Source organism: Herpailurus yagouaroundi, unplaced genomic scaffold (assembly GCF_014898765.1).
Source record: "Herpailurus yagouaroundi ecotype Mexico unplaced genomic scaffold, PumYag 140, whole genome shotgun sequence".
NCBI lineage: Eukaryota > Metazoa > Chordata > Mammalia > Carnivora > Felidae > Herpailurus > Herpailurus yagouaroundi.
Genome location: NW_024412395.1, coordinates 11737953 through 11751873, shown reverse-complemented (window position 1 = coordinate 11751873; position 13921 = coordinate 11737953).

The window sequence follows — 13921 nt, the reverse complement described above, 5'->3', positions numbered from 1 at the left end:
CAACTGGAGGCGCGAAGGTGTAGACTCTGAGGAACTAGGCATGCACAGTCTCCACAGCAAAGAGGCCCCCCGTGTTGACTCTCTGATCACACGCCTGAAACGAGACGTGTGTCTGTGGACAGCATTGCCACCTGCCTGTGCGCAGGTCCACTGGAAAGATTTCCGCCTTTTCACCAAAACCTCCATAGTCAGGGTTGCTGATTGCAATGCTGGTCTCTTACCATGCTGTGTAGTCAGTGTTCAAAGGAAAAAGTAGCAGTGAGTGTGTGTGAGGCGTGTGCGGGTGGATATACATGCATTCGGGGAAAACATTTAGCCTAAAGGCATGTTGCCCTAAAACTAGTTTTACGGTTATAAATACAGCTTCTGGGGCACCTGGGCGGGGGGGGGGGGGGCTCAGTCTGTTAAGCGTCTGACTCTTGGTTTCAGCTCAAGTCTTGATCTCACGGTTCGTGAGATCGAGCTCCGGGTCGGCTCTGAGCTGTCAGCGTGGAGCCTGCTTGGGAGTCCTCTCTCCCTCTCCCTCCCCTGCTCATGCTGTCTCTGTCTCTGTCTCTCTCTCTCTCTCTCTCTCTCTCAGAAATAAATAAATAAATAAACTTAAAAAATTTTTAAATGCAAAAAAAGATTATAAATACAGAATCGGCTTATAGATGGAACGCATGTTAATGAGCACCTACGATGGCCAAGTTAATTTGTCAACCTAAATTCTCAGTTGATATACCAACTATTCGCCTCATGAGACAGCTCTCCCAGGACGGGACAGCTGTCAAATGGCGAAGCTGGGATTCGAACGCAAGTGCGACTACCTCCCAAAGCCCTTCCTTCCCACCTCACCCTCATTGTCTTTGCAGTTGCTTGTGACACATGTTTGTGTACATGTTTGCTGAATCCCTGGCCAGATGCTCTGAGTTGGAGACCCCCATGTAGAACACAGACCCTTCGCGGATTTCAAACGCTTACCTCGGTAAGTGTAACCCAGCGCCTTCCCCAGCAAGCCAGACCTGCAGCCAGAAACTCCACCCCCTCCGGATCTATGACGGAAAGACCTTTCCTCCCACCTCGAAACCCACGTTTCCCTCCTTTGCTTCTACATCCTGGCTTTGCCTTTATACAAAGGGTGGAGACCCCACCCATAGATTCTGGCGGAGCTTCTCTGCCCCCCATCGACAGAGGCTTTAAGTGAACCAAGTGGCGATGAATTGAATTTCTTAAAACCTGGCGAATCTGTTGCTTTTAATGAACAACAGAGCCCTTCTCCGTAATTAGGGAGTTTTGCTGAGGTTTCTGGAGAAGTGTTGGCTGCAGGGCGGGCAAGAAGAATCAGTGAGATTACGGTGCGGGGTTCTAGATGTTTGTCTGGGGGACTCAGCCCTAAACTGGGGACTTCCTGTCTGCTTCATATTTTACAAGACCAAGACTGGGAGGTCCAGGTGGAGTTATCAGCTAGGCGGTGGCCTGATGGAGGAACACAAGCCCGGAGGTCAGCACGGCTGCCCCCTCCCCCAGGTTCTATCTGCTTCCAGCTTGCAGAACGATTCTGGGCCCATGTCAAACCATCTTGGGCCTCCATTTTTCTTGAGCGAAGCGAGTGTTACATCACCAAAGTGTCTTCTGACTTCAACCTTACGCTATTAAAAATGAAACCTTGTAGGGGCGCCTGGGTGGCGCAGTCGGTTAAGCGTCCGACTTCAGCCAGGTCACGATCTCGCGGTCCGTGAGTTCGAGCCCCGTGTCAGGCTCTGGGTTGATGGCTCAGAGCCTGGAGCCTGTTTCCGATTCTGTGTCTCCCTCTCTCTCTGCCCCTCCCCCGTTCATGCTCTGTCTCTCTCTGTCCCAAAAATAAATAAACGTTGAAAAAAAAAATTAAAAAAAAAATGAAACCTTGTATTGTGAGGCTTCTCACAGTTCACAAAGTGCCCATATATCTATTACTGGTACAGAAAAGGCTCAGGGGGGTAAAGCGACTTGCCCAAGGGCAAGAGGTAGAAACTCGAATGGTCGGACACCGACCGGGGTTTGCAGCTCCCTCTACACCAGTCCATTTGTGGGATAGCTCCTCAGACACGTTATTCACCCCCCGAGGATGTGCTGGGCCTGGTCCATCTCTGAAATGACATGTCCACGGGTTTCCCAAGCCAGTGTCTGTCCTGCTCCCCTCTCCCTCCTTTCAAGGGCAATGCATGTCTCAGCCCCACCCTATGCACCCTCCCTGATCTTCCTTCTCTCAGCAGCGCAGCAAACAGAGCTCTGCATTGCCTGACCTTTACCCATTGCTCTAAGAATATAACAAAGGGTCCTAAACAATCTCCAAAGGCCCACCTGCCTGGCTTCACCATCTCTGCAGCCACTCACTCAATGCACCCCTTTGCTTCTACACACGGGTTGCACGCGTCCTCATTCTGAAAAGCATTTGCCTCTCAGGGCCTGGAACGTTCTCCATCCTGCTCCTCCTCTCCTTATCGTTTATACCTTTCTTGTCCCAGCTTTAATGTCACTTCCTTGGAACAGAGTTCTCCAACTCCTTAGCTGGGGACGAAGCCTGTTTTATATTCTCAGAGCTCCCTATCATTTTTTCCTGTTAGCACCAACCACAAGTTTAATGCATTACCTGTGCGGTTATTTGATTAACGTCCGCATTCCCCCCCGCAAAAAAAAAAAAAAAAAAAAAAAAAAAAAACCTGACCTCCGCCTTGCACATTTGTGTCCCCGAGCATCTGGCAAAGAAGCAGCACTTACTAAGTGTTCAGCAGACACTTGGGCCCAGCTGGCTGGACCCCAGGAGAGACAGGAGGAGAGTGAACTGTCCTTCTGAGCAGGAGCTGTGCCTGTAGACCTGTTTGTCACCGTGTCTAGCATGGAGCTGGTCACCCAGCAGGTGCCCCCATGTCTGTGAAGTTGACCTCTGGGAAGTGAATAAAGTCAGGGAGGCGACAGCAGGTGGATTCCAGCCACGTCACGAGGTTCTGCAAAGTTGCTGCCAAACCTGTCCGGATGCAAATGCTGCAGGGCCGCTGACCCCCGGGGCCCGCACCCTAAGAGTTCCAACCCTCAGCTCTCCCGGCTGAGGCCCTTTAAAGGTAGAAACCAAAGGGCTCCTGGGTGGCTCAGTCGGTTAAGCTTCTGACTCTTGATTTCAGCTCAGGTCATGATCTCGCGGTTCATGAGTTCAAGCCCCGCATCGGGCTCGGCGTTGACAGCACAGAGCCTGCTTGGGATTCTCTCTCTCTCTCTCTCTCTCTCTGCCCCTCTCCTGCTCATTTCTCTCTCTTTCAATAAATAAATAAACTTCTAAAAATAAAGATGGAAACCAAAATCAAGGGAAGAATTTAATGCAGTTCATTATAAGACCAACCACTATAACACCAGTGTTAGCATTTAAATTTTGCTTTCCAAGGTATCGGGGTGTTTCTAGAACCCCACCCGAGCAGGAGTTCAGAGGTTTCTATGAAATAGGCCATAAAATAGAGCAGTATCTGTTCCCATTTGCCAGCCTGTGCTACAGTGAACAGCCATCCTGGTTGGCCTGGGACTGAGGGGTCTCCCAGGAAGTGGGGCCTTCAGGGTCAAAGCTGGCAGAGCCCCAGGCCTCCCCGTGGCAGATGCAGTGAGAACACCGACGACACAAGCTGGATTGGCAGGCAGGTTTATCCTGATCTCGGTGGGCAGTTCCCCAAAAGCAAACCCACAAGAGTAGGACTGGAGTGCAGGCAGTTTGTTTGAGAGGTGATTGTAGGGGGCACAAGGGAAGAAATGCACAGTACAGGACAGAGGAGGGAGGAAACCAGAAGGCTGGTTTCCATCAGGGCTCAGCAGGGCTCTCCGAGAAACCATGTAGAGTCTTAGAAATGTCCTGCAAGAGGATGGCAGAGGAGGCAGTGTATTCCCCCACTGACATCAACACCCCATTTCGGCTAAAGGTTTCTCCCTCGGGGTGACTTCCTCACCCTTGGGGCTACTCCTTCACTAAGCGGGCACCATTCTGGAAATTCTATACGGCAGCTGCCGTAGGTGGGCAAAGAGGTTATAGGCCAAGGGGTTACGGGGTAGGGCATCAACAGCACATGTTACGGCCTAGGAGACTAGAAACAGATGAGTCAAGGGGTGAACTTGAGTTACGGTCAAAGAGGGGGGCCAAGGGTTGGAGAAGTGGAAGCTGGTAGAGACTCAAAAGGACAGGTTGAGAGCAGTTAGTCTGGGAAACAGATCTGGACCAAGGGGAGTACTGGTCGTGTGTATCTCCCAGGATTCAGTGCAGGGAACAGAAATCTCTCTGGGTATTTTGAATGCCAAGACTTAACACATGACGTGGTTGCTTGCAAAATACGAGGCAGTTCTAGAGGAGCAGGAACCACCACTAAACTATCTCAAGGTCACACCACCTTCATCCAGGGGGCAGGAAGCTGGTGCTCCATTGCTGCCACTGAATCTGACCGTCACTGCCCTGCCACTGCCGTGATCCCTGAAAGTTGGCGTCTCTGCCCAGCCTCCTTTGCCCGCGGCCAAGATGGCCACTGCCTGTGTATTCCAAACTTCCCCAACAGGCATTGGATTTGCAGGACCTAATTTGTATGCAGCCAGATCTTCTGGAAAACGAAGATTTTCGCTTTCCAAGTTTTTCAAGGAAAGTGGAAGGAAAAATGGAAGTTGAGAGAGCCTCTCCCGGCATGACCACATACAACCTTGGATGGGTGCTGCTGTCTTGAAGTGGTTTTATTAAGTCTAACTGTAAGGGCACCTGGGTGGCTCAGTCGGTTGGGCGGCCAACTTCGGCTCGGGTCAAGATCTCGCGGTCCGTGTGTTCAAGCCCCGCGTCGGGCTCTGTGCTGACTGCTCAGAGCCTGGAGCCTGTTTCAGATTCTGTGTCTCCCTCTTTCTCTGACCCTCCCCTGTTCATGCTTTGTCTCTCTCTGTCTCAAAAATAAATAAATGTTAAAAAAATTAAAAAAATAAAAAATAAAAATAAATAAATAAATAAATAAATAAATCTAAGTGTAGCCGATGGAGATTCCCGAGAGAAACAGAGTAAGGCCAAGGTTTTGTTCATCTTTCTTCTCTATCTCATGCTCTCTTACAGTCCACACTGCTCCATAAAGACGAACGACATTTGGGGACTGCAGGGGTCGCATCTTAGAAGAAACCCCACTCTCGCTGCCTCCAAGTTGAGACCGACTCTTCTAGCCACTTCCAAAAATACAAGGGGGGCCCTCCTCCATGCTTCCATTCAGCTCTGAGCTCACTTCATTCACTGTCTGTGTCTATTCCGGCTTCATCCATCCGATGATGATCTCCTTCAGGTCAGGGCTGTTCCTATGTTGTCTCTGAATGCCCTACAAGGTACTGGGCATCTGGAACGGGCCAGGGGTGCAGTAAATGGGCATGGAATGTACACGCTTCCTGCCTCAGCAGGCGTGTGGTGGCTTTGTGGAGGTTCCATCATCCACCCAGCCCATCTTGCTGGTGCTAAGGACCCTCACGAAGTTGAGAGAAAGGGCCTCAGCCAGAGCTGTGAAACAGGTGTGGCCCCTGTGAGATAAGATGGCCAACTTGAGATGAGACTGTGGCCTCCTTCACAGGCTCTGTCCCGCTGAGCTCATGCCCCTCTTTGTCCGTGACCAGGCAGGTTTCACAGGAGGCTTGCTGGAGAGCACTGCTATGCTCTGGTACTCACAGCAGAGCAGTGTGATTTTCCTTGGTACAAATCCACTGCATTTGGGAGCCAGGGTTATCAATCATACGTGGGGAAGCACTAGCTTCTCCCTTCCCCCTCCCAACGCTCTGTGACGTCTACCCACAGGACCCGAGGAAAGATCGCCCTACTAATCACATCCCCGTCATTAGGAAACTTTAGATTTAGTATTAGGAAAGCAGAACCAGGCGGCACGCCCATCCAGAGCTGCTTAATTTCTTTCCAAATTACGGATCCGATTTTACTGCCATCAGTTCTAGCCAGAGAAAATACAGCTACTGATCTTAAAAATATAAAAATTAAAGCCTTCCACCTGATTCCAAGCCACTATGCCCACTAACATGGGAAAAATCCCTTTCAGCTCCACGTTCTTTCTTCCTTGGCTTTTTCCACTTGTTTCTCAGAAGGAAAAAGGAAAAAGAAAAGGAGAGTGGTAAGAAAAAGTGAGTATTGGGTTATCGCTACACTTTGTAAAAAGCTGAGAGTTATTTTCAAGTGAGACTGATGTGGCCAGAGAGCTCCAGGTTATCACATGGGCCAGGCTACCCATTTTGGCTTGAGTGGGATCCGAACTGTTTATGTAATGGGCCTCTCTATTCCCTTAGTCTCTGCAGAAGCCAAAAGCAGCCCAGATAAATTTCTAACTAGACCACCAGAGCCCAACTCCCAGGGATTTTCATGTCTGGCCCACCCCTTGGCCTGGTTTCTGTCATGTTGAGAATGGCCTTAACACCCAAAAAGTGAAGGCTGGTCAATTGATCTCCAGAATCCAGGCAGAGGAACTTTACCTATTGTATGGACACCTCTCTCCCCAAAGCAGCCAACAGAAGTTCAATCGTAAGACGTTGGAAAGCCTTTTGGGCTTTTGGGCGTGCCTGCAATTGCCCCTTACAATTTGTTACTTTAGGGGTGTGTGGGCAGCCGAGTGGATTGAGCATCTGACTCTTGATTTCTGCTCAGGTCATGATCTCACAGTCATGGGATCGAGCCCCGCATCAGGCTCAGCACAGAGTCCAGAGCCTGCTTGGGATTCTTTCTCTCTCCCTCTCTCTCTGCCCCTCCCCTGCTCATGCTCACTCTCTCCTCTCTCTCTTTCAAAATAAATAAACTTTAAAAAAAGAATTTTGATAAAATAAAATAAAATTTATTGCTTTGCATCTCAAAGTTTTCTTGTTCTTTCAGGAAACCCTATTAAAATGGGATTTTGAAGTCCCCTGAAAAAAGACCACCTTCTTAAAGAATAAGTTCTAGCATCTGGATGGGTAGACAGAAAAGGAAAGAACAGGAAGGCCAAGATGGAAAGCCATAGAGATGGACTTTGCCTACTTTACATCGTTATTGAGAGCCAGGGCTGCCAAAAGAGACCAGCCTGGGTCTGCTGTGTACAGTCGTTCAGGTTGTTCACTGCTCAAGAAAACCTGGCCAAGGGAACAAGCAGTGCCGAAATCCAAACCTGCACTTTACTCGCCATGGACTATATGACTTGGTGGGACGCTGCAATGGCACAAAGGAAGAGAACCTTTCCCCAATTCACTTACAGATGTCATACAATATTGATGTCAGTGGCCACCATGCTCCAGACCCGGGCTAAGACATGAGAAGCTCCCTTTGGATACTTCAGTTAGGCCTCAACATCTGTCCTTGCTAAATGGCACCTGTAGGACTGGCAGTAAAGACTTGGAGACGGTCATCCCAAATAGGTTCAGACGTGTTCTTATGTGTAAGAGAGATTTCTTTTGCCTGGTTCTGCGGATGATGGACTGTGGAATGGAATATGGAGCCAAGATTGTGCCAGAGGCAGAAGGAGATGAAGACAGTGAAGATGGAGATAAAGAGGAACAGTAGGTGGGACACCCCCCTGTTGGTGCAAACGCACGGACAACATGAGCTCCAGATACCTTCCAGACGTGCGTCTGGTCTCCCCGGGGTGGTTGCCATATCCACTTCCAATGTGTTCTCCATGGCAGAGGTGGACTTTACATCTCCTAAAATGCACGAGAAGGTCCATTCAAAGGGGCAACCTCAACGGTGTCAGAAACCAAGTTCGGGCACACGCGTGGGTCTCCTCGGAAGCGCAGAAGTTACCAAAAAAAGAAGAAGAAGAAAAAGAAGAGGAAGAACACAGTTTTTCCGATGAAATGGCTTCTTTAGCCTGAACAAGGCAGAGATCCAGACAATAAAATAATGATTTAATAGCCTCGAAGTCAATCAGCCGAATACAATAACATTAATTAGGCTTTTATGCCTAACTCACAACTAATTCTGTTGTCTACTTATTTTTGTTCCAAAAGGATTACTAATGAAATATTTAATATTTCACCAGGTTCCAGATTCATTTCCACACTGGCTGGTAATTTTCTCTTATATAGCTTGAAATTGTACTCTCGATAAATTCACTCCAGAGCGTATCTACATCACAGGATCACTGACTGCAGGAGGAAACCCTCCTCAGTCTTTGACAATCAGATAATAGCTTCACTTTTAGCCAGTAGAGGAAGTCAAGAGCAAGAGAGTACAGATAATGTGAGTATAATTCATTATTCAAATCTGCAAGTGAAGCACCGAAAACAAAGAGGGAAGAGGAATAATGGTGTCATTATTTTTACTACTCTTGTTGGGTAAACCTAGCGTGAAACATTTAAGGAGACCGGGGTGAGCTTTCTGACTGTATGGTGACAAATTGACTTTCGGAGCAATATTGATGAGAGGAAAGTAGAGGAGACGGATTTTCTGTACAAGGTTTGCTTTCTTATTAGTGGTCCCATTAGCTGTCTTCTTGTTGCTGGGTGCTTCTGGAAATTCCGTTGTTTCTTGTCCTTCTGGGTCGTAACAATGGCTGGGAAGTAATGGGGTGTGGTTCTCTGAGATCCTGGGAGCCCAGAGCCCCTGTGCCCAGAGCATGAATGACAAAGGCCAGGTGAGAGGGTTGCACTTGACTCTCCTTCAGAGACAAAGGGACTTCAAGTCACAGGAGGGCATCCATCTGAGAAGGAGGGGGTTCGCAGACTGACGGAAACGGGAGTGTGGTAGGTCTGTGTTATCTCACGTTTTCAAGTTCCCTCACCCTTAGCCATTTTAATGAATATTTCTTTGTAATCATTTCTCTTCCTGGGTTCCCTGTCACCCAGAGACGCCGGCTAGGGCAGTCTTTCTAAGCTTTGTGAAGAAGCTGGAGACCTGGCTGCGTACACGTAGGGATCATCTTCTGGGGACGGGTCATGGAACCAGGTGGGGCAAAAGGTGAGGACCCTCAGCATAGCTGCTGTGAGCAAGGCTGGACTCTTGTTAAATGGAGAACGAGGTGCCTGATTCCAGGGTGACTGGAAAGAGTCCTCCTACCTCTTCTCCCCTCCTAGAATAGTTCATACTCCGAGGGAGGGGCAAAGACTGAGAGAGAAGCCTTATGGGAGAGTTTTCCAGAAAGTTGGGAGGCAGGAAAACTGCACACAAAAAAGAGGAGAGACAAGGAATGGCAAGACAGAAGTACGGGAAGTCACGTTCTTACTAACTTGACGTGAAGAAAAGTAGCCATGCTGTGGTCCACCCGACCCCTCTGAGGGTGACTCTCCAGATAATTCAGGAAATAACAGTAGCAGAAGCATGAATCGCCTGTTCAAATTCTGATGAGGGGCTCACTAACTACCACAGGAGATGCCCAACTTAATGCAGAAAGCCCGCATCGTTAAACCCCGAGTAAGCCAGGAGACTCTTATTAGAGGCCCTGGGTTCAAGATGACTTAGCTTATGTGAGCTTCGGGAACCACTGGACATGTCTGAACCTCAGTTTCTATCATCTGCAAAATGGGCTTCTAACGTCAAGCCCCACATGCTCACGCTCATTCATTCACTTATTCAGCTGGGATTATTGGGCCCTTCCTATGTCTAAATGCTCTCATAACAGCTGTGGATATTAAGCGAGAAAACAAAATTTGGCAAAACTTCTATCCTCCTGGAGATAACCGTCTGGTGACAGTGTTTTGGAAAGGACTTCGTGAGTAGTTAGGTACTGCACTAATGTGAAATAGTATTGTTTTGTGGAACCAGAAACGTTATTTTTTTTTAATTGTTTTTTTTAATGTTTATTATTTTTGAGAGAGAGAGAGAGAGACGGAGAGCAAGCAGGGGAAGGGCAGAGTGAGAGGGAGACACAGAATCGGAAGCAAGCTCCAGGCTCTGAACTGTGGGCACAGAGCCCGACGCAGGCCTCGAACTCACAGACTGCGAGATCATGACCTGAGCTGTAGTCGGCCGCCCAACCGACGGAGCCATCCAGGTGCCCCGGAACCAGAAACCTTCTATCTTTAAATTCCAGTTTTGTGTTCCTGAACTGAATCTTTCCCTCCAGGTATTTGAAGACAGCTCTCATACCCGTTCCGCCCTTTGCCTCTTCATCCTACACATCCCGGGCTTCTTCAGTTGCTCTTCCTGTGCCTTTCCTCCCTGGTTGCACTTACCGTGTCCCTTATAGGGTGGGGCACGGGACCCACCCCAGGGGAGACGGGGGCACCATCCGCCTGTAAAGCAGACTTCGAAGTAGACTCAACATGCGCGTTTGGCAACTAGTGTTTTTCCTTGCCACCAATGCCCACATGCACACAGAACATTCAGGCCAATTTACAGAAGAGTCAAGTCTGAAAATGAGACTCCGAGCCTCGCTTTGGGTAGACAGAAACAGAGCTGGCCCATCAGGGCGGCGTGCATAAAATCCCGCGGCCTCCACGATTTAATAGAGAAATAACACTTCCCACTCATCACCAGAAAACAATCACCATATGAATGCACTTTAGCTGTTAATACTTATTCCGTGATGCATAAACAATCTCATTTGAAAATTCTCGCTCCCGGAGATGCTTATCTTCTGCAAGGGGAAGCGCGTGGGTGGGGCTGGGGAGCAAAAGGTAAGCAGGACGCATCATGTGTAGCTGAATGCCCAGCCAAACTCACAGCCTTAAGAAGAAAAACCAGTTAATGAGTATCATCGTAGTCGGTGCCCCAAATAGTGAGACACAGAATTCCATTCACTCTATCACGGCCATGACTGACATTTAATTATTCTCTATTTTTTGGTGCTTATAATTCCGTTCTTATCATTCATTGTAAATCCTTTGGAACCCCTAGAAAAGGCGAGATCGAGTGACAAAACAGAGATAATGAAATCAGAGGCAGGAGAATAAAATTATATCTTGTAGGTAAAGCGATGATTCAGTAGAGCAAGTTATTTCAGAAGGTTGCGGGAGGTGGGGGAAGGGATCAGGATTAATGTAGCAGGCTCTCGGGAGAGTTGAGAGAGGATCCGTGAGTTGGGGGCACACAATAGATAGGAAAGTAGGGTGTTGTGGGAAGAAGAGTTGACTAAGCATTAACCCAGCTGTGCCTAGCTGTGTGACCTTCGGCCCATCGCTTAACCCTCTCTGGGCTTTCCGCTTTCTCACCTGTAAAATGCCATCACATGCTTTGCAGCATTCTTATCAAACCTAGAAAGAGGCACCACTGCTCCATAGATGTAAAGATTGGACTTATTTCCTAGTGTTAGAGGTAACGAAGAGTATAGTCAGTTTAACCCAGAAGGCCGAGGACTGTGGGGATTCCCCTGCTCTCTTCCAGTGTTCCCGGTCGGAGCCATGTGCCCTGGCCAGCACACTGTCCCCACTCTCCCTGACTTGCCACTAACATTCGGAACTGAAGATCAAGGGCCTGGATTGGCCAGTGGGCCTTGCTGAGAAAAGGTGGAACAGAAAATGATCCCACATACAGCTGTGGGAGCCCCTGAGCCCAAGGAAGCATGCCACGTTGAAAACCCATGCCGTGTTGAAAACCGAGGTTGCTAAACCCAAGAAAGGAATATGAGTGGGTTGCCAAGAAGGAAGGAGGGTCAGTTTAGGGGAGTTAAGGTGCAAAAGGGATCAAGGGATCAAAGATCCAAGAGTCAAGAAAGTAAGAGGTGGGGTGGGCCTGCGGGAGGCTAGTCTGGCTTTGCAAATGGCTGGTCTCCAAATGACTGGTTCCAGTCAAAGGGATATATCAGGGGGTGCCTCGACTTACCGGTCTAAAAATGCAGAGCCAATCGCATGGGATCCCTGGCAGGAGAGCTTACCTGTCTTCCTCTTTGCTCATCTTTCCTCCCTCCTTTTTCTGTCTGCCTCTGCTCGTGGCGGCAGGTTCCAGCTCTCTGATTGCTGATGTGTCTGTTTGCTAATAGGTTACAATTCAGGCTTTCCCTTCTAGACGGGCACCTTGCCCTTCTGCTCCTGTGGCAGCCACGAGAGGGCTCCTCTCAGATCTCTGACGTCAGACCCCACTGCTGTGCTCTGAACTCCTCAATTCCTCCATGCTGCCACCGCCGTTTCCACCGTGCCCCCAGCATGGCAGGGATACTGAGGCAGGTGCCCTCCTGGGAGACAGGGGCCTTCTGATGGGCAAGTGTGGCATGGCACTCTCTGAAAGCCTTGTCAAACTTCCCTTAGAACTTCCCTGCACTCTGAAACGCCTCCACCCACCCTCTCTCCTTCACTCAAGGTCAGTCAGCATCAGTCAGACTCTCCCTCTCTGTTGCCTTTTGCCACCATCGCCTCGAGTATATTTTCTGCACGTCCTATCCTGTCTTGACATCTACTCCAAATTTGCACAGGTCACCCAAAAGAAGAGTGTCAAGGGCAGATTTGGGCCCCACTCATAATTTCAGAAACACGTCCTCACATACACTTGATCAAGTCCAGAACCCAACATCTGGTCGTTTCAGTCTTAAAGCTTTCAGGTGGGGCTGAACAAGGTAGGTGTCCATGCTGTGGTTGAGGATGGGGAGAGCCATGGTGGCTCAGGGTGGGAGCCAGAGGCCAGCACAGTGGGGGAATCCATGTCGGGGAGTGTGGCTCTACATGGGGAGTCACCTCCCGAGAGGACCAGGGAGGACCCTGCACGGAGGGGTGGCCCGAGTAAAGTGGGAAGGGATTTCCCCACAGGGGAGATGGTGCAGTGGGGGAGCCCCATGTGGGTGGCCCAGCATAAAGTGTCAAAGCCCGACTGAATTTGGAGGGAATCTGTTGGGGGGGAGGGGTGGTGATCAACATGGGAGATGTGCTATATACATGAGGCTTGAACAAATTAGCAAATATGCCCAGGGTAATAGGATCTAAGGTTCTTGTTGTCAGAGAGGAGTGTTAAAAATATGGGAAGAGGAAAAAAAACACAGGAAGAGAGAAAACCAGGCTCACCCTTGTAGTGTTCGATTGAAAGCACCATTGTGAACTTGTCACTTTCAACATACATAGATAGATATAGAAATAAATGTAAGTTTAATGTGTGTGTGTGTGTGTGTGTGTGTGTGTGTGTGTAAATATTATTTTCACAGGGCTTCTAAAAGGAAACAGGGCTTCTTGGGGAAATAGCTGAATCCAGGACTGAGACAGGGAAAGTGTAAGATGAGTCGGAACATTCCTGGTGCCAGAGGGCAAGAATCCTGAAAGAGTGAGACTGTAGACAAGTCAGACGTGCACAGGAGCCAGCTGGGAAGGGCTCCCACCCGAATAAAGAATGATTGTCACGGAATATAACCTGTGGAATAAAATAGAAAAACATACTAAGAAATATCAATACACGAGTACACTGAAAATCTGATGGGTATTTACACGGTTTCCAAGACCTTCCTAACAAAATACTAATTAATTGTAAAGAGAACGTCACTTTGAAGTGAAGTAAACAGCCACCCCCTGAAGTGAGTAATCAAAGTGAACGTCAACAGAAATGGGACAAATAAAACTCGTGTGCCCCCTGCTCGGATGCGGGGAGAAGATCCAGCGTCACTTGTGTGATATCTCTGCCAAGGGCGAGTGCTTGGAATCTTTTCACAAGGAAACACTGGAGAAACCCAAACTGAGGACCACTCCGCGAATTGACCCCCACTCAAGGCAGAGCGGAAGGACTCCTCCAAATGAGACACCACGCTGAAACCAACAGCTGATTCCAGCCTGGACCTGTTCACTATGAGCGACATTATTGGGACTGTTGGTGATATTCAAAAGGTCAGAGGATTGACAGTTATCAGATCTGGAAGGTTGTATTGTGGTTACATGGGAGTGTGCTTGCTCCTAGGAAATGAGCAGCGGTATATTCTGAGACTGGGGGGTTGGGTCTGTAATGTAGCCTCAAATGGTTCGGAAAAAAAGGTGTTTGTGCACTACTGTGCTTGCAACTTTTTGTAACTGCGTGATTATTTCAAAATGAAAAGACATTTTT